This window comes from Salmo salar, chromosome 04, assembly GCF_965601325.2.
Source record: "Salmo salar chromosome 04, fSalSal1, whole genome shotgun sequence".
In the NCBI taxonomy this organism is placed as follows: Eukaryota; Metazoa; Chordata; class Actinopteri; order Salmoniformes; family Salmonidae; genus Salmo; species Salmo salar.
Window position 1 is genome coordinate 50,664,133 of NC_138294.1, and position 23,421 is coordinate 50,687,553.

At 41.4% G+C, this 23,421-nt stretch overlaps 1 pseudogene; it reads right to left on the bottom strand.

Moving 5' to 3' along the window:
• Positions 1 to 1,069: 1,069 nt before the first annotated feature.
• On the bottom strand, positions 1,070 to 22,666 carry LOC106603234 (olfactory receptor-like protein COR4; annotated as a pseudogene).
• Between the last annotated feature and the right edge of the window lie 755 nt (positions 22,667 to 23,421).

A 23,421-nucleotide genomic window follows, 5' to 3' on the forward strand; every position in this document is an offset into this window, starting at 1 on the left:
ATTTGCCTCCGGATGAAAGTGACGAGAGCGACAATGAAAACGATCCAATATCGGATGAAGCAATTCTGAGGCTATTCAACTCCGACACCGCAGGAGATGGTTTCAGTGCACATTGTCGCTCTCGTCACTTTCATCCGGAGGCAAATCCCCCGCTGAGCCCTTCTCCTGTGCACTGAAACCATCTCCTGCGGTGTCGGAGTTGAATAGCCTCAGAATTGCTTCATCCGATATTGGATCGTTGGTAGGCTACTGTTTACTGCTAATTTTGTATTTTTTGTTACAAGCCGTGTTTCGTTAAAGCCTATTTATTTTTGTTACAAGCCGTGCTTCGTTAAAGCCTATTTATTTTTGTTACAAGCCGCGTTTCGTTAAAGCCTATTTATTTTTGTTACAAGCCGTGTTTCGTTAAAGCCTGTGTAAAGTTAATTTGTTTCAATGTACCGGTAGGCACCTGCGGCTAATAGACATGTGCGGCTTATTTACGTTCAAAATAATACTTTTTAAAAAAATCTGTGGGTGCGGCTTATATTCAGGTGAGCTTAATAGTCCGGAAATTACGGTACAATCTCGCAATATTATTTCTAAATATCAGGGAAATAACACACTGTCAAATAAAGTGTACCAACAGATTTGGGTTTTGTGCCTCTGCCTTCTCTGTAGGCGTCACAAATTAAAATAAAACTTTGCACAACAAAATATTCTATGATGGTTTGCATGTGGAAATTAAATCTATAAATGATTCATGGAACACCCCCCCAAAACTTTTCACCACCTAAAATAAATGTCAGTTTGAAAACATACAGTAGTGTTCTTCCTAGTTATGTATTTTACAGTAGATTTGCAGGATTTAGGATTTTTTTCCATCAGTACTAACCCAAACCGGGGCAGCTGTATGTTTTAATTGTTACAACATGCTTTGAATATGCTTACCGTCAATGAAATAATGGCTCTCAACTAATGTTAGGGTCCAATTCAACAGAACCCTTACAGATCCCTCAGGTGGTGGTTGAGAAGAAACTCCACCCTTGTTTTATGAACGCCACACACATACACTGCAGTTCTCATTATATTATAGATTATTTATTTTACCATCAGATTTAACACAAAATCCTGCGGCTACCTTGGCTCTGTGAACACTAAATATCCTCTGTTTAATCTCTTTAGTCTGTAAACCATATATTATGTGGTTGACACAGGTAGGGACCACACTACCCAGCACACTATTCAGTTTGCGCAGGTCTGCATAGGCTAGGAAGCGATGGAGGATGGTAATGGTAAACCCACATCCCAGCACAATATGGTAGACCAGTAAGCGTGTGCAACAGGTTGTCAGGGCCTTGCTGTTTCTTCTACTCAGACAAACAATGGCAATCTTCAGATAGGTGAGACTGATGCTGCCTATCGATGAGACAAACAGCATAACAGTAAATGTTAAGACATAGGTTATTTATAAACACACTCTCGCAGGAGGGCTTGAATAAGGAGGCGCTGTCGCAGTACGTGTTAAATATGTTAGACCTACAGCGTGATATGCGGATGGTGATGCCTAGCAGAATCCCCACTAAGACTATGGCCACCCCCCAGGCAGACACAGACAACCTGATTACCATTTTTATGATGGTAGTGTACGGCAGGGGTTTGCAGATGGCCACATACATGTCAAAGGCCATGATCATGAGAACGGTGTGTGATGTCGTAGCGTAAACATGAGCACAGAAAGCCTGAATGACACACTATGTAAGTGATTTATCGCTCAGAAGCTGCGGTCAAAATGTCCCCTAACAGACGAGGTATCATCGCTCTAGCCCCGACTATGTTATTAAGAGACACGTTTCAGAAAAGGATGTACATGAGATGATGCAGGCTCCTCTCCATGGAGATCAGTACTATGAGGCCGATGTTGGCAACGAGGTGAAGAGGTAGATAATAAGGAAGAGGATTAGGTCAGGGTAGGAGGTCTGTTGAGTGACCTTTAAGAGATTAAGATAAATCTATGAACAAGGCGGCACAGTACTTTCTATTATGTAGGGCATTAGTAATATAATTTACAACACGTACAGTGGCCGTAATAGTACTGTGTTTAGGTCTAAAGCCAGATTGATTACTAGAAAGAATATTGTTAACAGTTAAAAAAGATTGTAGTTGCCTATTCATCAGTGAATCTAGAATTTTTGCCAAACAGGAGAGCTTAGAGATGGGCCGATAATTATCCAATTCACTACCATCACCTCCCTTGAGGAGTGGTAAAACAAAAGCTGTTTTCCAAGATTTAGGAATCTTTCCTACGACAAATGTTTGATTAAAAATATGCGTCACTACACCAGCAATAATAGGTGCCGCACACTTGAGTAAATATGGATCCAGATTGTCAGCGCCTAACGATTTCTTTGAATCTATATGTCATATGCGTCGTAATGATCGGACCAAACTGCAGCGGGGATGTGAATCATCTTCTTGATTTATTAAAGAAATGAACACTGAACAAAAGAATGACGAAAAACAGTCCTGTAAGGTACATAGACTATACATGGAACAACCACCCACAAACACAAGAGAAAATAAACCCACTTAAATATGGCCTCCAATTAGAAGCAACGACAACCAGCTGCTTCTAATTGGAGGTCGTTCCCAAAACTAACATAGAAATAGAAAAACTAGAAAACCCACATAGAAACAGAAAACATAGAACATAAACCAAAAACCCGAAACACACAAAACACCCCCTGCCACGCCCTGACCAAACTACAATAACAAATAACCCCTTTTACTGGTCAGGACGTGACAGTACCCCCCCCCCCCCCCAAAGGTGCAGACCCCGGATGCACCTGAAACAAAAAACTAACAAAACAATAACCCCGAAATAAAGGGAGGGAAGGGAGGGTGGCCACCATCACCGATGGTTCCTGTGCTACACCCCCCCCCCCTTCCCAAACCTCCCCCCACGGAGGTGGCTCTGGCTCCAGGCTTAATCCCCACTCTAACCTGTCCACCCCTGCTGAAGGCTCAGGGCTGTAGCCCACCGCTGAAGGCTCTGGGCTGAGGGGCCGACTCTGGCTGCGCCGGACTGGCGGGCCGACTCTGGCTGCGCCGGACTGGCGGGCCGACTCTGGCTGCGCCGGACTGGCGGGCCGACTCTGGCTGCGCCGGACTGGGAACTGTCACCGGAAGCTCTAGACGGGGACTGCGCACTGAAGGCCTGATGCGTGGGACTGGCTTTGGAGGTGCCAGACTAGTGACACGCACCACAGGGCTAGTGCGAGGAGCAGGAACAGGACGTACTGGACTGGGCAGGTGCACTAAAGGCCTGGTGCGTTGTGCTGGCTTTGGAGGTGCCAGACTAGGGACGTGCACCACAGAGCTAGTGCGAGGAGCAGGAACTGGATACACGGGGCCTTGACTACGCACTGGAGGTCTGGAGCGCACATCCTGCACAACCTGTCCTGGCTGGATTTTTTTCTGTAGCCCGGCACGGGCGGAGTACTGGCACAGGGCGAACTGGGCTGTGCTGAGGCAAGATGGCTGCCGTGCGTAGAGCAGGCGCAGGGTAGCCTGGGCCCAGGAGACGCACTGGTGGCCAGATGTATTGCGCAGGCATACTTCTCCCTGGCTGGATGCCCACTCTAGCACGGCACCTGCGGGGGGCTGGTATCGCTCTCTTCCTCTTTTAATCATAACACAAGTCTATTTCAAGAAATAAAAGTCTCCATGTCAATGCATGATATTTCCAAATAGTTGTCATTGATTACATTTTGTCACCAAAACCAATGTCTACTTGGTGTGACACGATACTGTGATTAAAAAACGGGTATGCATTCGGGCACCATTGCACAGGGGATGGTCCTCTTGCAATGAGGAAGTACAAAAGACATTGCTGGAGCACATGGTCTAAACATAAAAGGAGTCTGTTTTTTAGTCCTTTGTTGCGACACCATATGTGACATTAAAAATGAAAATCGTGAACATAAAGTACAATTGAAGTATAACAAGCAATAAAAACATGTTGTGATGAAATAAAATGAAAGGACTGTGCTCCTGCGCCTCGCTGTGCGCCCAAGTTAAATGTAATGTTGTTGGGGATAACTGGTTAAGCCTCGTAGTAGCATATGCTTGTCTCAAAGATTAAGCCATGCACAACTGAGAGCATCCTGTCGGGCTGTATCACTGCCTGGTACGGCAACTGCACCACCCACAACCGCAGGGCTCTCCAGAGGGTGGTGCGGTCTGCCCAACGCGTCACCGGGCGGCAAACTACCTGCCATCTAGGACACCTACAGCACCCCATGTCACAGGAAGGTCAAAAAGATCATCAAGGACAACAACCACCCGAGCCACTGCCTGTTCACCCAGCTATCATCCAGAAGGCGAGGTCAGTACAGGTGCATCAAAGCTGAGACTGAAAAACAGCTTCTATCTCAAGGCAATCAGACTGTTAAATAGCCATCACTTGCACAGAAAGGCTGCTGCCTATATACACAGACTTGAAATCATTGGACACTTTAATAAATGGAACACTAGACACTTTAATAATGTTTACATATCTTGCATTACTGATATGTATATACTGTATTCTATACTATTCTACTGTATTTTAGTCTTTGTCGCTCTGACATTGCGCGTCCATATATTTATATATGCTTAATTCCATTCCTTAGATTTGTGTTTATTGGGTATATGTTGTGAAATTGTTAGATATTACTTGTTAGATATTGCTGCACTGTCTGTACTAGAAGCACAGGCATTTCGCTACACCCGCAATAACATCTGCTAAACATGTGTTTGTGACCACTAAAATATGTTTTGAAGTCAAAGTACACATTACCCGTACAGTGAAACTGCGAATGGCTCATCAGTTATGGTTCCTTGATCGCTCCAATGTTACTTGGATAACTGTGGCAATTCTAGAGTTAATACATGCCAATGAGTTAACCTTTGGGTATCTGTGCATTTATCAGGCCCAAAACCCATGTGGTGTAGATATTTCCCCCGGACACTTGTTTTGACTCTAGATAACCTCGAGCCGTCCCACGCCCTTCTTGGCGGTGATGTCTCATTCGAATGTATGTCCTATCTACTTTTGATGGTGCTTTCTGTGCCTAACACTGGTAATGGGGATTCAGGGTTTGATCCCGGAATGGGAGCCTAGGAAACAGCTACCATTCCCAAGGATTAAGGCAGCAGGCACGCAAATTACCCACTGCTGACTTGTGGAGGTATCCTAAAAAGAACAAAACAGGACTCTCTGTTGGCCCTGTAATTGGAATGAGTACATTTTAAATAATGTTACGAGGATCCATTGCTATATATAACAAAAAAATTAAGGAGCAACAATAAAATAACAGTAACTAGGCTATATACAGGGGGTTGCAGTACAGAGTCAATGTGCGGGGGCACCGGTTATCTGAGGTAATTGGGATAATATGTCAATGTAGGTAATGGAAAGTGACTATGCATGAATAACAAACAGAGAGTAGCAGCAGCGTAAAAATGGGGGGTGGGGAGGATGCAAATAGTCTGGGTAGCCATTTGATTAACTGTTTAGGAGTCTCATGGCTTGGGGGTAGAAGCTGTTAAGAAGCCTTTTTGATCTAGACGTGGTGCACCGGTACCGCTTGGCGTGCGGTAGCAGAGAGAACAGTCGATGACTAGGGTGGCTGGAGTCCTTAGCAATTTTTAGGGCCTTCCTCTGACATCGCCTGGTATAGAGGTCCTGGATGGCAGGAAACTTGGCCACAGTGATGTACTGGGCCGTATGCATTACCCTCTGTAGTGCCTTGCGGTCAGATGCCGTGCAGTTGCCATACCAGGCGGTGATGCAACCAGTAAGGATGCTCTTGATGGTTCAGTTGTAGAACTTTGAGGATCTGAGGACCCATGCCAAATCTTTTCAGTCTCCTGTGGGGAAAAGGCATTGTTATGCTCTCTTCACGATTGTCTTGGTGTGTTTGGACCATGTTAGTTTGTTGTTGGCGTGGACACCAAGGAACTTGAAGCTCTCAATCTGCTCCACTACAGCCCCATCGATTAGAATATATATTGTCTTTCTAAGGTTCTGTGGAAAAACATAAAATTTCAAGACTGATAAGACCAGAGACAGATGAGCTGGGAGAATTGTTGACCGGGATCATTGATAGCCAGCAATGCCTGGAAGGTTTCTGAAGACAACCAGCTACATTTGAGTGATGCATTTTGATTTGGGGTCACCAAAACGGAAAGAGAAACGCAACACTTATTTGTCGATCACTCATATTGATATCACGTTGAAATCCATAGAATGGGAGAGTCGGACACGTCCTGTTCAAACTGACCTTACTAAAAAAAAACATGGAATCTGGGAATAATATGTATATCACTGGTTAGAGGAAAACTTGTAGAAGACAGCAAGCTGCGTTTGGATTGTTGCATTTTGTTTCAAGTTGGTCGGCAACGCAGAAAGGTAAATGCAACACTATTTTGTTAATCACTCATATCTCAATAGAGCAGGGCCAAACGTGTATGCACTGTTTAAACTAACGATTCCTAGGCCACAGGGAATCTGAGAACAATTTGTATATCACTGTTAAGAAGAGAATTTGTTGAAGACAGCCATCAGTCATGGTTTGCAGCTAACAAGAATTATGTGGTGACCAAAGATGATCAGAGGGATTTTCAGGCTGAACTGATGGGGAATCCATTTCGACGACAGCTGAGAAGTAATGCGATACCACAGATAAAAAAATATATATATCCTTCACAAAACGGAAGATTCTCCATTAGAGGTAACCTAACGTTTGCTAGCTTGCTAGCCTAGCTGGGTAAGTTAGCTAGTTAAGGTTACAGTGCTGTATTGAACTAGCCATCAGCTAAATCATGTAGCTATCTTTTGGCATCCCATGTGGGTCAGTTGGTAGAGCATGGCGCTTGCAACGCCAGGGTTGTGGGTTTGATACCCACGAGGAAAAAGTACTCAAATGTATCCACTCACTACTGTAAGTTGCTCTGGATAAGAGCGTCTGCTAAATTACACATTTAAATGTACACACGGCTAATAAATTTAGCTTATGCCATGGTAGTCACTGCTAGACTGGTAGCTACCTTCAGCAGAGTAAACGTTTGTTTGTTCGTTCTATCTTTAACTGATGTTAGCTAACGTAAGCTTGCTAATTTTACTCTTATATGGTATCTCAATTTGGTTGCCATCTATTCCACTCTTGTCTGGAAATCACTCTCTTACTAAAAATGGAATTGTCGATATGGTTAACTCTGTTTGTGTGTTGGTAGCAATGATGAATGTGTATAAATCACCTATGGTTGGTTCTCAGCCAGTCTCAGCTGGCTAGCAATCTTGCTGCCAATTTACTGATGCTAGATCAGTTCTGAAAAAGATATGTGATTAAGACCAATTAGTGGAAAAAATATCAGAATTGGGCTGACTGTGTAAACTCAGCCAGTGTGGCTCAGCATAAGACCATGCAGAACACACAGGAGGCTGCTGAGGGGAGGACGGCTCATAATATTGTATTTGTAAAAACATATATTTTTTAAATTTAGCCTCTCTTTAACAAGGCAAGTCAGTTAAGAACAAATTCTTATTTACAATGACAGCCTACTCCGGCGACACTGGGCCAATTGTGCACCGCCCTATGGGACTCCCAATCACGCCCGGATGTGATACAGCCTGGATTCGAACCAAGTACTATAGTGACGCCTATTTCAGTGAGATGCAGTGCCTTAGACCGCGCCACCACTCAGGAGAATGAACTGAGTTAATGGAATGGCATCAAACACATGTAAACCACGTGTTTTATGTATTTGATACCATTCCATTTATTCCGATCCAGCCATTACTACCAGCCCGTCCTCCCCAATTATGGTGCCACCAACCTCCTGTGGTAGAACAGAGGTCTCCAACCCTGTTCCTGGAGTTACCCTCCTGTAGGTTTTGCTCCAACCCCAGTTGTAACTAACCTGGTTCAGTTTATCAACCAGCTAATTATTTGAATCAGGTGTGCTAGAATAGGGTGAAAACCTAGTGGATGGTAGCTCTCCAGGAACAGGGTTGGAGAACCCTGATTTAGGACCACCATAAAATAAATATCAATCTTTGAAATTTGTCTGCCCTTATAGATTCACAGAATATATTTCAGTTGTTCTGGGCTCTGTAGCATCAAACAGATGATAGACATTCACATAACCAAAGAATGTTTGTTTATTTGTCAAATTCTAAAATACAGGGGAGTGTACACTATTTAATGCTAACTCAAGAGAACTGGGTATTCAACAAGAATGCTATATAGAAAAATAGCATGAACAGTGTAGTTCAGTGTGTCTCAGGTGTAGAGACACACAAGTGCAGAGAACTTTATCTACAGATTGTTACACCAGATGATGTGATTTACCCAAAGATTTCTGCCGACATCTTGTATATTTTCTAAATCCAAGTCTTCTCTCATTGATCAAGACAGGTCGGTGTCCACCCCAAAGTGCTGCATGTCACGATGACAGAGACCTGTCTCGATCAATGAGTGAGAAGACTTGAAATGGGTATGTTGGCGGCACACATATTGTTGGATTACCTTATGAGGAAAAAACATTTTAATTAAGGAGCATTTTCTATATTCAAACTGACCCATTAAAACTGGACATGGACATTTCATGAGAATCCCGTTTCCTCGAATCAAGGACAAAGACAGCATCGCTAAGGTTGGTCGAAAATTCTCTGTGCCAAACAGTACCTATCTTGTAACTCCCGGATGGATACCAAACATCTTTGTTACACCAGATATGTGATTTAACCAATCTGTAGCTAAGTGAACTGGTGATCAGCAGATGGGAGAGGTGGTCATGATGAAATTGCCAATCCAAAGAAACATACAGTAATATCAGGGTGTCACGTCCTGACCATAGTAAGTGGTTATTTTCTATGGTAGAGTAGGTCAGGGCGTGACAGGGGGTGTTTGTCTATGTTTTGTATTTCTATGTTGGTTTTGTTTGGTATGATCTCCAATTAGAGGCAGCGGGTCGTCTTCTCTAATTGGAGGTCATATTTAAGTTGATGTTTGTCCCACCTGTTTTTGTGGGTGATTATTTTTGATTAGTGTTTTTTTGTCCTTTGCGTCACGGTTTGTTATTTTGTAGATTTCAGTTTTTTGATGTATTGCATAGTTTTCACGGATTAAATAAATATGTGGAACGAAACACACGCTGCACTTTGGTCCGATCCTTTCTACAGCCGTGACACAGGGAATACTTGTAAAGCTGTGGGAGGCATGTTGTCATGATCAAACTGATGTTCAGCTGCTCCTGAGGCATCTGCTTGAAATCCAGCATAATGTTTTTACATACAGTTGAAGTTTACATACACCTTAGCCAAATACATTTAAACTCAGTTTCACAATTCCTGACATAATCCAGGTAAAAATTCCCTGTCTTAGGTCAGTTAGGATCACCATTAAGAATGTGAAATGTCAGAATAATAGTAGAGAGAATGATTTGTTAGAGCTTTTATTTCTTTCATCACATTCCCAGTGCGTCAGAAGTTTACATACACTCAATTAGTATTTGGTAGCATTGCCTTTAAATTGTTTAACTTGGGTCAAACATTTCAGGTAGCCTTCCACAAGCTCCCCACAATAGGTTGGGTGAATTATGGCCTATTCCTCCTGACAGAGCTGGTGTAACTGAGTCAGGTTTGTGGGCCTCCTTGCTAGCACACGCTTTTTCAGTTCTGCCCACACATTTTCTATGGGATTGAGGTCAGGGCGTTGTGATGGCCACGCCAATACCTTGACTTTGTTGTCCTTAAGCCATTTTGCAAGTATTCTTGGCGTCATTGTCCATTTGGAAGACCCATTTGCAACCAAGCTTCAACTTCCTGACTGATGTCTTGAGATGTTGCTTCAATATATCCACATAATTTTCCTCCCTCATGAAGCCATCTATTTTGTGAAGTGCACCAGTCCCTCCTGCAGCAAAGCACCCCCACAACATGATGCTGCCACCTCTGTGCGTTTGGAAATTGCTCCCAAGGATGAACCAGACTTGTGGAGGTCTACAATTTATTTTCTGAGGTCTTGGCTGATTTCTTTAGATTTTCCCAAGATGTCAAGCAAAGAGGCAGTGAGTTTGAAGGTAGGCCTTGAAATACATCCACAGGTACACCTCCAGTTGACTCAAATTATGTCAATTAGCCTATCAGAAGCTTCTAAAGCCATGACATCATTTTCTGGAATTTTCTAAGCTGTTTAAAGGCACAGTCAACTTTGTATATGTAAACTTTTGACCCACTGGAATTGTGATACAGTGAATTATAAGTGAAATAATCTGTCTGGAAACGACTTGTGTCATGCACAAAGTAGATGTCCTAACCAACTTGCCAAAACTTTAGCTTGTTAACAACAAATGTGTGGAGTGGTTGAATCACAAGTTAATGACTCCAACCCAAGTGTATGAACACTTCCGACTTCAGCTGTATGTGTAGGTAGTTCATTTTATTTTTTCAATATGTCACACTGTTTATTGATTTGGACACTTCAAAACAGTGTTTTGACATTGGGCTATTTATTAAAAGTTATTGTCAACAGGAAGCAGTGGCAGCATCATTTTAAACTTATGTTTTAGGAATATAAATGGAACTTTCAACTTTCATTTCCTTTAGGAATTTGATTAGGTATAAACTGATAAACTCCAAAAACATGTGATTGATTTATTTCGATGATCTACCAGAAATCATGAAAACTGTGTTGACTTGCCTTTAATAAGGCACATACAGTATGTTTAGCAATAACACGATAAACATTTCTCATCTGCTATAACAGTGACTACAACTTAGCTAGCTAGTCAGCTGACATGCAAATTGTGGCAAACAGTAGATCCTTAGCTCGCTAGCTAGCATAAAAACGAGTGCAAAAAAATGCTGCACATTGATGAAAATATTGACACCTTCATGAGGAAACAAATAGCTTGTGCTAGCTGTGACATCATCCATCACTCTTAGAGGGACACATTTTCTTCAAGGTGACTAAAACAGAAATTAATATAGAACTGTTTACAATCAATGAAAATGTTGTAATTAATCTTATTTTGTACTGGAACTAGTGACTTAGGAAGAGGAAGAGGAAATGCAACACCCTGCTACAACTCAACTCCCCGTGGAGTGAAAGGGGTATGGGACTGTAGGTGGAGTGAAAGGGGTATGGGACTGTAGGTGCAAGTAAGGATGACAAAGGCAGAGAATTTACCGTTTACAAGGAATTTATTCCTTCACATGGTAAATTTAGGGAAAAGGGGCTGAAAGGAACCGAAGAAAGTAAATGTCAAAGCCCCCTCTAACTTAACTACCTACCCAGCACCACCTGGCGCACTAACCAAAATACAGGGGATGCTCCGCCCAGGTCTTACCTAGTGTAAGGTCTTACCTAGTCACTAAACACAGTTTGTAAATTAAGTCTGAGTGTTGGAGTGTGACCCTGGCTATCCATAAATAAAATAAAAACAAGAACATTGTGCAGTCTGGTTTGCCTAATATAAAGGATTTTATTTTATTATATTTTAATACTTAAGTATATTTTAGCAACTACATTTACTTTTTCATACTTAAGTATATTTAAAACCAAATGCTTTTAGACTTTTACTCAGGTAGTGTTTTACTGGGTGACTTTCACTTGAGTCATTTTCTATTAAGGCATCTTTACTTTTACTCAAGTATAAGAATGCAGTACTTTAGGTTTTACATGAAAATATCTTGAATCATGCATTCCTGCTTGGATGCATTAGATGAAACAACTTTTTTTATTGAATACCTCAGTCTGTTAATCATGCTTCTTAATAAAGCACCATAAAATACTTTAGAAGATGATTGTAAAAGTTAGTGGCACCAGTGACACCAGGAGAAAATGTTAGTCTGGAGCCCTGTAACAATAATGAACACTTAGGGTAGGTGTTGATTCAGGGGAACACGTATGACTGGCACTAATTTGCAATATAGCCTAAGTCGTTAGCTTGACGTTTATAACGTATAAGGCTTAAGCAGACAGTTAGACAGAGAACAAGAAAAAGCACAGAGTGACAGCAGAGAAGATGCAGAGATGCAAACAAAATGGCTATAGCAGAGGAACAGTTAAAGTAGTGAGTTGTATTTCCAGTGTTTTACATATTGTATTTGCTTTAAACATGAGCTGGTTTTAAAAAAAAAAGAAAAAAAGAGGACCATGTCTCGCCAGTCACTGGTCCTGAAATGGTTGAGAAACGCTGTACTGTACTGCCAATGTTGTGTCAGCTCTACTGCCTGTGCCTAATTAAGGTGTGTAAGGTCAGGGTGGGGATGGGATTGATTTACCAAGTATTAACTTGCCGTTTATAACGTATAGACAAGTATTAACTTGGTAAATCAGTATATGAAGTGAATGTGATGTTAAACAGAACAACTTGGAGTAATCCATCATGATGAGTTGTGTTAAAGTATCTCCTTTTACCTGCTGTAATTCTGGAAAATCTGCTACCTCAGGTAAAGTGAAAATGATCAGCAGGCTCTTCTTCTGAATGCACTACTGCAATGTTATCAGTGTAACAATACAGATCATGTAGTAGAGAGTCATCCATGATACTTTGTTTGTTCGGTTTTAAAAATGCATTTGAATATATCATGAAGTTAATCTGCAATTATTGACAGACAGTAGTGGTGACCTTATTTTGCATACAGTTCTTTCAGGCATTGTGACGGGAGTACGGCGACATATTGAGGCGTTTGGTTCTGAGCTCCGAGGCCTCTTAAAGAGTGCAGTGGAGACCACTCCAGGAGCCATGGGTCCAGAACAACAGGCCAAACTACTGGTTGTGGTCAGCAAACCTCTGTTGCTTTCTGTGTTATGGGAGGCAGATGAGTGTATGTAAAACTTTGGATGCGTTCGGCAAGGCCAAACGTTGTGGAAAGTAGATGGGGAAATATAGTATGTCGAACAAACACATCCTCTGACTTACAAAATAAGGAATCACACCAGTTCTATTTTTATCTGCAACATTCCACAGTATTTCCCTACTGAACTTAGCCCTCATCCCCCTTCTGAATGTGACCTTGACTGACAAAAAGCCAATGTTATGATGCAATTGATTTGAACGTCTTCTGTGCCCCAGGCTCCTGTAGCTACAGATTGTACACCAGGTAATGTGATATAACCACACTGTTGGATTACTTCATAGAGCAAAACAAATATATTTTTAAATAAAGGAGCATTTTCTAAATTCAAATTAATCACCTGCAACTGGACACAGATATTGTTTGATACATGTTTGGGCGAATAAAGAACAAAGATAGTATCGTCAAGGTTGGTTAAAAAAATTCTGTGTTCAGCCAAACGATACCTTTCCTGTAACCAAAAACCTTTGATTATATCTGTAGCTAGTTTCCAACTTCCAGATGAGAAGCGAGTATTGAATCAAATCAAATGTATTTATATAGCCCTTCTTACATCAGCTGATATCTCAAAGTGCTGTACAGAAACCCAGCCTAAAACCCCAAACAGCAAGCAATGCAGGTGTAGAAGCACAGTGGCTAGGAAAAACTCCCTAGAAAGGCCAAAACCTAGGAAGAAACCTAGAGAGGAACCAGGCTATGAGGGGTGGCCAGTCCTCTTCTGGCTGTGCCGGGTGGAGATTATAACAGAACATGGCCAAGATGTTCAAATGTTCATAAATGACCAGCATGGTCAAATAATAATAATCACAGTAGTTGTCGAGGGTGCAACAAGTCAGCACCTCAAGAGTAAATGTCAGTTGGCTTTTCATAGCCAATCATTGAGAGTATCTCTACCGCTCCTGCTGTCTCTAGAGAGTTGAAAACAGCAGGTCTGGGACAGGTAGCACGTCCGGTGAACAGGTCAGGGTTCCATAGCCGCAGGGTTCCATATTGATGACCCTGTGGATGCTGCGCTCTGTGGCTCTAAGCCCTGCAGACAACTGGAAGAGTACCAGGTAGCCTACAGCTCCTCACTGCTTATCATAGGCCTGGAAAAGGGAAAGGTTGACATTTGTCATGAATCTTGCTCTGGAGGCATAACTGAGTGATTTCCTCTGTGGGCCAGCTGTAAAGCAAAAAAATGGCTATATCGTAAAAATGTATGAAAACATAAATGTGCGTAATTTAAGGTTAGGCATTAGGGTTAGAAGTCTGGTTAAGGTTTTAAATCTGATTTTATGGCAGTGACAGCTAGTAACCACTCTGCAGTTCTGTCTCCAGGGAAAGATTCAAGACAATAAATGCCAACCAGCAAGAAATGGGGCAATGTTTCTGTAGAACAAAATCTCACCTCACTAAAACCACACTGACATGATGTTCTCTGTTCTTAGAGATAAATGGGAATTATATGGACATTGAGCATATTTGCATTCGCTTCACTATTACTTTCTTGATGCCTAGTTTCTTTTTTGATCCTCAGTTAAGAGTGTTGGGCCAGTAACTGAAAGGTTGCTGGTTCAAAACCCTTAGCCGACTAGGTGACAAATCTTTCAATGTGCCCTTGAGCAAGGCACTTAACACTAATTGCTCTGGATAAGAGCATATGGAAAATGTAAAATGAAAGCAGTCTTGATGTTCCTCTGATGAGGCTGTACTCTGTTTGCTGCTCTCTACTGGACATTCTCTGAACTCCTCATAGAAAAAATATTTTATACTCCCTCCCAGTCCATCTCAATGCCATATATTGTTATGATGAAATAGAAGTTTTTCACAAATAGAGAAATTATATTTAGGTCTTGCCTGATTATCATTTTACTTAACCCAGATAGGGGATGATATGCTTGGGTTTATTCTCAAACAAAACTCTTTCAAATGATCATAGTACATTACCATACTTTTCATCCATTTTGGTGGCTTCAATTTTATAACTATAACATTGAGATTCTTACAAAGGTATCTGCTTTTCATAGACAAGGGATCTTAGCGTGGTCATTAAGGACATTTTGTACAGAAACAAATTTTAGTTTTTAACAACTGGTTTGATAATCATATCCTACTGGTAAGTCAACTTATTAAATGCAGAAGGGTTGTTACTCAATGTTATTATTAAAATTGTTTTAATCACTTTACAATCTCTGTTACACCTAGAAAGTTCACCATAGTCTGATGCTATTTCATCTGAAACTCTCATGCGGTTTATAGATGTAACCAGACCTCACCTTCTTGAGAGGTCAGAGGTCTCAGAATGATCCATAAGTATTACCCTGTGAATCATTACCTGAAGAAACAAAAAAAAGACTAACATTAAGTGTACCTTTTGTGATGAGCATCCAGAAACAGTTTTGCTGTAATGAACACGATGGGAGACAGAGAGCTGGTTTCAAGCACAGGGTGCAGCATGTGTTTATTGCAAAGGACCACAGGAGGAGGCAGGTAGCTGGGTCCAGGCAGAAGGATGGTCATACACAGGGGGTCCAAAAGGGCAACAGTAAAGGCAGGGAAAACATAGTCCAGGAGATCAGGCAATAGGTATATATCAGGAAATCAAATAGGCTAAAGTACAGGCAGGGAAAGTACAGGCAGGGAATAGGCAAAAGGCGTGATTAGTGAGGCAGGCAAAAACTTACACGGGAGGAGTAAATCACGGGAAAAAAACAGAGCTCCGAAAGACGTGTCACAAAACAAACAATACTTCAGTGATGGGGTGCAAAGAACTGAACTAAATAGTGTGTGATAATGACATACAGGTGTGTGAAAAGGTGATTGGCATTCAGGTGATGGGGATCTGGAGAGTGAGCTGCAGTCAGGGGATCTAGGTGTTTGAGAGGGAGTTGGAAGCAGACGTTACAGTACCCCCCCCCCCCCCCCCCCCCATTCATTCATGAAGGACTGTAGGAGCGTTGGTGAGACTGTATGGCACCACCAGGTTATTCATAGTGACCCCTAGTGGTGATGAACACTGTCTTCCACTCATCCCCACTTCGGATACGGACCAGGTTGTAAGCACTGCGTAGGTCCAGTTTGGAGTAGATGGTAGCCTGTCCAACTTATTCTAGTGTGGCCAGAATCAGAGGAAGAGTGAAGTGATTCTTGATGGTAAGGTCATTGAGGGGTCGGTAATCTATGCAGGGATGGAGACTACCATCCTTTTTATTTTACAAAAAAGAAACTGGATACAGCTGGAGATATGGATGGACGTATGAATTCCATGTTGAGAGCATCTTCTATAAATGTGTCCATAGCCTCATTCTCTGGGATGGACAAGGGGTAGATCCGACCCTTGGCGGTGCCCCAGGAGGAGGTCGATCGCGCAGTCCAACAATACCTCACAGTGATTGGGTGCAAAGAACTGAACTAAATAGTGTGTGATAATGACATGCAGGTGTGTGAACAGGTGATTAGAATTCAGGTGATTTCGATCTGGAGAGGGAGCTGCGTTCAGGGGATCTAGGTATTTGAGAGTGTGAGCTGGAAAGTGGCCTGGAAAGTGAGCTGCATTCAGGGGACCTACGTGTTTGAGGGTGTGAGTTGGAAGCAGACGTTACATTTGCATTTATTTATTTTGTCTACATGTAAAGAGATCATGGCAAGATATTTGTGCATTTATACTTTATAATATTCTTTATTTTCTTTCATTTCTTATGGAAGAATGTACTGCTCTGTTTAAAGAAACTCATTTTTACCTCAAATGTAATTGTGGTAATGGAAAAATGTCATATTCATAAATGTAAATTGACTAATAAAAAACTCTCTAACTTGTTTTTTGTAAGGAGTTAAGATCATTCTACATTCTTTGAATTAGAAAGCTGTAAAAACAGTCCATACGTGTGGATTATTAAGGCCTTTGTATAAACTGTAGTTTGTTGTACCCCCTAGAATAGCATATAGAATATATGTTATTCCTGTTTGTTTGTAGACTTCCTGTATGTATACTGGTGTTTTGAGCAATAATAAAAAATGTAAAAATATTACCATACTTGATTTAGAGCCCGGCTTGTGGAGGAAAAAAGATAATGGCGGGAAATCAGGCGAGTGTAATTTTGAGTGGTAAGAAGCCTGTTTTTGCATTCAGTAAAGTTTCACTATACAGATTAAATTGATCCAATCTAAGTTTGTGGTTGCCAATATATCTGTAATAGTTACATTTGCAGAGCACTCTAAATGTCTTAAATGATATAAACCAAATGTGGTTTTGTCCTCATTAACTACATTCAATGTTTGTACCAATGACTGTAGCTAGGTTGGTACTAGCTAGTAGTTGGTTAGCTAGTTCCTATAGTATTAGAAAAACCTCTGTGCCAGTTTCATGGATTATTTGTCAACATTTTGTGCTATATCCAGGCAACTGATTTCAGGCACTTAGTATAATTAAAAACAAAAAACGACATTTTAAGTGAGAAGTAGGCATTGGTCTAAAGCCGAGAAAGAAATGAGTCCAGTGTGTGTGCATAGAGTCAGTGCAAAAAAAAACAGGTCAATGCAGTATATGCAGTGGCGACCCATCATTCAGGGCAGGTGGGGCAGATATATATATATGGTGAACAAAAATATAAACTCAAGATGTAAAGTCCCATGTTTCATGAGCTGAAATAAAAGATCAGAAATGTTCCAATACTCAAAAAAGCTCCACATTCGGCTTTTTCACCTGCGGGATCATCTGAGACTAGCCACCTGGACAGCTGTATGAAACGGAGGAGTATTTCTGTCTGTAATAAAGCCCCTTTGTGGGGAAAATCTTATTCTGATTGGTTGGGCCTGGCTCCCCAGTGGGTTAGCCTATGCCCTCCCAGGCCCACCCATGGCTGCACCCCTGCCCAGTCATGTGAAATCCATAGATTAGGGCCTAATTTATTTATTTCAATTGGTTAAATTCCTTATATGAACTGTAAATTGATAGAAGTTGCATTTATATTTTAATAGCAGGACACTGTAAAGTCTATTATCCCCCTGAAGAGGACTAGTTTGAATACAAAGTAACCTGCCTACACAAACCTCCCCCCCCCCCCACCACATGATGCTGCCACCCTCGTGCTTCACGGTTGGGATGGTGTTCTTCGGCTTGCAAGCCTCCCCCTTTTTCCTCCAAACATAACGATGGTCATTATGGCCAAACAGTTCTATTTTTGTTTCATCAGACCAGAGGACATTTCTCCAAAAAGTACGATCTTTGTCCCCATATGTAGTTGCAAACCATAGTCTGGCTTTTTATGGCGGTTTTGGAGCAGTGGCTTCTTCCTTTCTGAGTGGCCTTTCAGGTTGTCGATATAAGACTCGTTTTACTTTGGATATAGATACTTTTGTACCTGTTTCCTCCAGCATCTTCACAAAGTCCTTTGCTGTTGTTCTGGGATTGATTTTTTTCACCAAAGTACATTCATCTCTAGGAGACAGAACGCATCTCCTTCCTGAGCGGTATTTACATTTACATTTAAGTCATTTAGCAGACGCTCTTATCCAGAGCGACTTACAAATTGGTGCATTCACCTTATAATATCCAGTGGAAGAACCACTTTACAATAGTGCATCTAAATCTTTTAAGGGGGGGGGGGGGGGGGTAGAAGGATTACTTTATCCTATCCCAGGTATTCCTTAAAGAGGTGGGGTTTCAGGTGTCTCCGGAAGGTGGTGATTGACTCCGCTGTCCTGGCGTCGTGAGGGAGCTTGTTCCACCATTGGGGTGCCAGAGCAGCGAACAGTTTTGACGGTATGACAGCTGCGTGGTCCCACGGTCTTTATACTTGCGTACTATTGTTTGTACAGATGAACGTGGCACCTTCAGGCATTTGGAAATTGCTATCAAGGATGAACCAGACTTGTGGAGGTCTACAATTCTTTTTTCTGAGGTCTTGGCTGATTTCTTTTGATTTTCCCATGATGTCAATCAAATAGGCACTGAGTTTGAAGGTAGGCTTTGAAATGCATCCACAGGTACACCTCCAATTAACTCAAATGATGTCAATTCGCCTATCAGAAGCTTCTAAAGCCATGACATAATTTACGGGAATTTTCCAACCTGTTTAAAGGCACAGTCAACTTAGTGTATGTAAACTTCTGACCCACTGGAATTGTGATACAGTGAATTCTAAGTTAAATAATCTGTAACAATTGTCTGTAAACAATTGTTGGAAAAATGACTTGTGTCATGCACAAAGTAGATGTCCTAACCGACTTGCCAAAACTATAGTTTGTTAACAAGAAATTTGTGGAGTGGTTGAAAAGAGTTTTAATGACTCCAACCTAAGTGTACGTAAACTTCTGACTTCAACTGTATGTGTTGTGTACCTCCAATCATGTTGATTAGCAAATTTTAATCGACATTGGTGTCATATTGGCTTGAATACGATGGTGGGGAGATTTGAATTTAACATTGCGCTTCAACCAATGCATTCTATAGTTGTGCCAAACAGCACGACTATAACCGTGTCAATGCAAATCTATATGTCCTACTCAGAAATGTAACTAAACACAAGCAATGTTTGATCAAACAATATTTATTTATTTGACATTCCAAAAAGTTTCAGCTGTTCTCCTCATACAAATACACTCAGTTCTGACATGGCGAAGAGCAGGAAGCCACTGAACGAGTTATGGTTATGAGTATCATCATAGACTTCATAGATGTTGCTAACCATGCGTAAGTAGACTGTGGCCCCTTTCTCCAGCTGTAGTGTGACCCCACTGGAGAAATGGTCATGGTCTGTGGCCCTCTCTTGGTCAAAAACATACATGATCAGATCTTTATTCTTAAAAAGAGCTGCTCCCCTGCCATATTTACTGTCATACCTGGCAACAGTGAATCTGTAGTAGGCTCCTCTCACTGGTGCAGTGAATTTACCTGTATCAGAGGAGACATAACCACCATCCTTAATCCAACAATGTGGGTTACTGTACTATATGTTCATGTGCTGTAACTGAAAGTTCAGTGTTTCTGAAGCTCATATGTGTGGAGGCTCAAGATCAGGTTTGCGAAGCTACTGGTCATTTGCCAAAGTTACTGGAATATTCAGTAATTTTGGTAATTAACAGAAAATCTATGGCAATCTATCGTCTCTTTGGTAATTTATACTTGAATAACTGTTACATTGTTTTATCATACACCAGTAATAATTGTTTTGGTATCTGTGTTCATATTGTCCTTGAGTTTCTAGTTGATATACCATATTGTTCAAGAGAAAATAGCCTAATTCATGAAAAAAATATCTAAATCAACAATGGTGTTATTTTCTATTACTTCTGCAATTCGTCCAATTATTGACTTTTTTCACAACAGCCACCAGTTTGACGCCAAAATCAACAGCTTGTAAGTAAATCGCCCGTGTCTGTAGATTAATCTGTTTTTCTCTTTTTTTGTCAGGTTAAAGTTCTTTTGTGAGGTAGTCAGATCTTTCCATGATGGAGTATGTTGTTCCTCTATAGCGTAAAGCTGTTGGTACTTGTCGATTTCCGTCTGGATCTCCTTAGTATCCAGGTTGGCTCTTTACTGCAACCAGTTGTTTTACGAAAACGTAACAATGAGTCTTTCCCACGATGACGACAGGTGTCTGTAGTACAGCCAGCTAGCACTCACGGAATCCACGCAAAAAAATGGAACACAAACTTGCAGTCCCAGCCGTAAAGGCTAACCGCGTAGTGGAATCTTTAGCAACAAAACTTTAGTTCTGATTAAAATGTAATTATATATTTTTAATATAAACAACAAACCGAGTGTAGACAGTACAATGTTCTGTTGCGCGCTCTGATTGAGTACTTCAATTGTCAGCTTCACCATCTTCATCTTCTGTTCCTCCAGTTGAGTCTCGGTGGCATTTGACCTCATGGTCAGGGCCTCCAGATAATCTGATTGAGCTTTAGAAAGCAGCCACAGTGAGTAGAAACAGAAATTGGATAGCTTTGAGGCAGTTTAATAAATGTGGCCCCATGATATTTGTAACGGCTGCCGTAGAGAGGGGACCAAAGCGCAACGTGTTGAGTGCTCATTATGGTATTTATTAACTCAAAAACACTAAAGACAAAATAACAAACGGAAACGATCAGATCACAGTTCTGTCAGGTACAGAGACTAAACAGAAAATAACTACCCACACAAACCAGGTGGAAAAAGGCTGCCTAAGTATGGCTTCCAATCAGAGACAACGATAGACAGCTGCCTCTGATTGGAAACCATACCCGGCCAAAACATAGAAATACCAACATAGAATGCCCACCCCCTATCACACCCTGACCTACCTAAACAGAGAAAAAACAGCTCTCTTAGGTCAGAGTGTGACAATATTATAATTTTTTCAGACCACAACATCCTCACCTTTAATCAACCTCTATGTACAATTTAATGAATGTTGGTTATTATGAACAACATACCTTCACTGTCTCTCTTCAGCTCCTCCACCTCAGCTTTCAGCTCAGTCAAATCCACCCCCTGTTCTCCCACCTGGGTCTCAGTGCTGTTGGACCTAGCATTAAGTGACTCCAGTACCACTCTATGAGCTGAAATCACTGTCAAAAATGGTGTGCTCTTTATACAGGTAACGATGATATAATCTCCCCATCAGTTCATGTCTTTAAACATAGTTGATTACCTCTGTTCTCCTTCTTCACCTCCTCCACCGCAGTCTCACTGACCTTCAGTCTGCCCTGCAAGTGCCTCAGTTCAGCCAAGTTGGCTAAAAATATAATTATTGATTCAGTTTGGGAGGTAACCTTGTACTCTTTGCTGCAATGTATTCTTCTCTATTCTCTTACATTACTTTCAGTCACCTTCCTCATTTCATTCACCTGTCTCCCATTGGCTGTTACCTTTGCTTCCAAGGTTGAAATTGTACGACAAAACAATTGCATTTCAAAATATTCAGCCTTCCCTGTGGCTCAGTTGGTAGAGCATGGTGTTTGCAACGCCAGCATGATGTATGCAACGGCAGGGTTGTGGGTTTGATTCCCACGGGGGGCCAGTACAATTTTTTTCTATTTTTATAAATAAATGCATGAAATGAAATGTATGCATTCACTACTGTAAATCGCTCTGGATTAGAGCGTCTGCTAAATGACTAAAATGTAAAATATTCCCTTCTTATTTTTTTACTTATTTTTGGTACCCTGAACTAAATGATACAATTCAGTCAATTTATGAATGGAATGGTGTTTCTCTAAAATACACTGGACATGAACATGGTAGATCAAACAACAGATGATGATGGATAATGATGATGATAGCCACAATTACAACAGTGATAAAGATAATAATAAAAATAATGCCTGAGTTGTCATTCCTGAGGTCCTCAATGTACTTCTTCTCAGTTTGCAGTTGCATCTGTGCAATGCTCAGTTTCATTTCTAACTTAACCATACTGTTGGTGTGCTCCTGTAGCACTCTCCCGCCTGTCTCAAACTTGGCCTTCATTGCCCAGCTCAGAGTGGGTGACGCTCAGCCTCACTGCCTGCTCTACCATCATGCTCTTCTGACTGCACCTAACTCTTCCTAGCTCTCAGTCTAGCCTCCATGTCCGTCACTTGTGACCTAGCGGTTGTCAACTCCATTTTGTGCTCCATCGACACGGCCCCTAGTTTCTTCACTACTGCTCTCATCTCTCTCAGCTCAGTCCAGATGTCAGCTTGGTTGGTTGTCTGTTTCTCAGCAGTGGCACCAGCTTCATTTATTTTAGTCTCATCTTCATTGACCTTTATCTGTCCCTGTGCTCCACATAGAGAGATCACCAACACCAGCCACACGACAACAGCCCTCATCTCGAGGTCTACTACAGAGCAATTAGCTTGGAATGGCTAGTAATACCTTTCACCCTCTTCATGCTCCAGTTAAACATGTATTGTATTTTTTTCTCTCAAGGGTAAAACTGAAGACATCTGACCATGAGAATGTTACTAGAAAAGGCCAGCTGAGTTCAGGTGTGCATGTCTGTGAGAAATATGAAGCTGCTATCTGCTCTGGCTCTGAATTGGCTCTGAATGTGTTCTTCATATCACATTGTCCCCGTGGGGAAGTCGCAGGTGCACAATTCCCACACGGGAAAAATACAAACCACTGTTATTCAAAGGATAACTATAAGTGAATAACCAAGGTAATTACCTTGTACAAAGTAGAACAGACAATTAGACTGTACTTACCACTGTGGTATTTGTCCAGTGAAACAAAAAAAGAGAGCAAAAACGCTTTACAGATACCTAAATGAACTTACGGTAACCCCATAGAAATTAATTATATTTCTATTGGTAAGGCAATGTAAAGTATTGCTAGGTATTCAACTGGTAGTTACACTGGTATAAGGTCTATGCAGTTTGTTGTCCTTTTTAGTGGTAAATGCAGGTGTCTCTGTCCTTGTAATAAAAATCTGCATCACAACCTCACTCGAGAAGTAGGCTGTATAGCCATCACACCACTAGAGGTCAGTATCTGCCTTGTCTTTCAGCAATACATCTGGGAGGTCTTGCATTGGTAGATTAGTGCAAAATAAACTCATTGTTTTGGATTAACTTTTTCAAAT